Genomic DNA, 3129 nt, shown 5'->3' with positions numbered 1-3129 from the left:
AGATATATAAATAAAAAAATAGAAAAAAAAAGAGACCATTTTAGAGTTTAAAAAAATTAAAAAAAAAAAAAAAAAAAAAAAAAAAGAAATGTGGAGATTTATCTAAGATTTTGAGATCTATCTCAAAATTTTCTAGAACAAGAAAATTTCTGAGCTTGAAAAGTCAAAAATTTGCAAGAAAAGACTGAGAAAATTTGACATTAATTTTAGAAATTTTCTAAAAAGAACAAAACAAAAACAATGACATGTCTGACCTCCAAAATTTGAAAATTTACAAGAAATTTATTTTTTTAATTTTGAGATTAATCTCAAAAATTAAAAAGTAAAACATTTCTGAGCTCCGAAGGTCGTAAATTTGTGTAAAAAAAAAAAACTTCTTCAGAAATAACTCAGTAGTAGAACAGCAAAAAAAACAAAAAACAAATCAAGTTTTGAAATTCAGAAATTTCCACCTTTTTTTCTTGAAACTTCCGACTCAGATTAATCACGATTAATCCGATTGTTTCAGGCCTACTTGGTCTCAACACTATCCATACTGTGGATCAATATTCTATGCAGTAACTTTGTGAGTGGTTAAAGTAAAACACTTCTGTTTTTACTACACTGGCGTCTTTATCACCGGCTTAAGTTCAACTTCTGTCAAACTGAGTTACAGACTGTATAACTAAAAGCACGATTTTTGTAGACATGAACAAAAAATAAAATGTATTTTTTACAGAAACAGCTCATTTTAACCTTGAAAACCCAGAGGGAATCATAAATGAAATGAAATGTGTTGATCTAAGAGCAAAATCGTATTCAAAATATGTCACATTCCTAAATCTACCTAGAAAAGACATTTGCTGTTGGGACTATGGTAATTTTCTTATTTTTATTCACATTCAACTGTGCAATCAGAGATTTCTTTCCAGGTGTGAATGAATGAAAATAGGATTGTTAGCACATCAAAAACTCCTTCTCTTCTCACAGAGAGCATTTATTATGATAAGAAACGAATAAATGAATATTAAATTTGTTATTCTGGATATTTAGACACAAACCTGTAGGGCAGAGTTGTTATTCAATAACTGTCAGTGTCCAAAACGAATAAAAATGTTTATGTTCCAGTAGCAGAAAGAAACCTTCAAAGAATCTCCACATTCTGGGAATTTGGGACTTTCAGGAATTCCTTGAAGTTGAAACATTTTTCAAAGTGTTGCAAATATGTGCAACCGGATTGTGCGCGTGTGTTCGAGTGATGAGGAAATTTGTCAGCATGAGGTTTATTGAGATTCAGAGAAAAACATCAAAGCTCCAACTTTCCCGGCAGAATCAAAGATATCACAGAGTGTCAAACGAAATGGCTTCATTCCCAACGCATAACAACGGGCAAAAATAAGCCAGGGTGACTCAAAGATAACGTTATTTCCTTTTTTCCACACTCACTTAAAGATCCACATGTGGTTCAGGAGAATATTAAGTGAAATAATATTTTCTGCCCAGCAGTAAACATAGATTGTGGCTCCTTTGAAGGACGATTTCGTCAGAGAGAAGCAACAAAAGGTTTCTGAATTTGACGGCTCCTGCAAATAAAGTATCCCAAGATTCACTTTGGCCAAATGGGAGCTTTTTACTCTTGAAACAATAACCAGCAAAGTGGGAAAGAAAGTGGAGTTTTAAATGTAAAATATACTAAAATCTGGTGGTAAAATTAGAAGCATAAAGTGGCTGTGTTTTGGGGCTTTTGTCATTTACATAGACTTGCTTTTTGTTGCTTTTTTATTTAACACTTTATATGTATATACAGCTCTGATCAGTTCCTCCGATTACCTTTTTATAAGTATATGTTTGATTAAAATTAACATTTTTATTTTATTCTATGATCTACTGACAACATGTCTCTGAAATTTGAAGCAAAACTTTAGTATTTATTTGCAGAAAATGAGAAATGGTCAAATAATGCAAAGAAAACAAGTTTATGTTCATTTAGAAACAACAATACTAATGTTTTAACTCAGGACGAGTTCAGAAATCAGTATTTGGTGGAATAACCAGGAGGTTTTCAATGCGGTTCATTGCAGTGGCCTCTTAACTTTTTCTAGAGCTGTATATGTATACATAGATTTAAAACTTTATTAGAGATTTCATCAGTTTATTTCAAATGTAATGGACACTGAGATGGGAAAAAGGGAGAAAGGTGAGGGAAGATTAAAAGGCAAAGACGGAGTAAAGTACAGAAACGAGAAAAACCAGCAGAAACCCAAATGGGAGTATACAAATGTGCAAAATATGAATTTTGATTAATAGTTCCCCTTTAAGACCTGATGAAGATGTAAGTGAATTTGTTGACCAGTTCAGTGTTTGAAAAAAGCAGCGGATATTCAACAGGGATTAGAAATGAGAACAGTTTAGATTAATAAATAATGTCTGAACAAAAATCCCCCTAAAATGCTGCTCGTTAGTTGGACGCTGTCCTCAACCTGTTTCTGTAAACCGGTTTGCAAAGACAGGACAGAAACATAAACAGAAATGTCAAGTCGTTGCTGAAATGCTAATAAAACTTCAGTCAAGGGAATTAATTTCATAAATAAGCAATAAACATATGAATAAATAATGAAAATCTGGTTTAAAACATTTGATATGTAACTGATATACTGATATTATCTGCTCACGGATGGGATTATTATGGATTTATTTTGGAAATATGATCACTGGGAAGCAGCTTTAAGTGCATCTCACAAGACTCCTCCTCACTTTCCTTCAGGGAGTTTTTGGAAAAACTTAAACATAAACAAGTTTTCATATAGTGCATCCCTACGTCTTACAAATATTAAGATTTAGCATTTTTATTGTTCTGTTATGAGTTAAGCAAAGTGCTGCACCAGTAAAAGGTAAAGATGATTTCATTTGGATCAGTTTTCAACTGATAAATCTTGTTTTAAAAAACTTTGGTGGAAAAATCCCAACAGCAAAAATTCCCATCCTCCACATGCCAAGAGGGGAATAAATAAACCTTTCTTTAGGAAAAATTTGAAGTTTCTTTAACTTTGTGGAAGAAGTAAAGTCTGTGTCTAATATAAAGTTTGTAAATGTTAGTGTTAGTTGCAGCATACCTCTTTATTTCTCTGTCATTTCCATCGACAGAAGGAA

Source organism: Poecilia latipinna, unplaced genomic scaffold (assembly GCF_001443285.1).
Source record: "Poecilia latipinna isolate Pla-1442-1.1 unplaced genomic scaffold, P_latipinna-1.0 Scaffold26, whole genome shotgun sequence".
In the NCBI taxonomy this organism is placed as follows: domain Eukaryota; kingdom Metazoa; phylum Chordata; class Actinopteri; order Cyprinodontiformes; family Poeciliidae; genus Poecilia; species Poecilia latipinna.
This window is presented reverse-complemented; position numbering follows the sequence as displayed.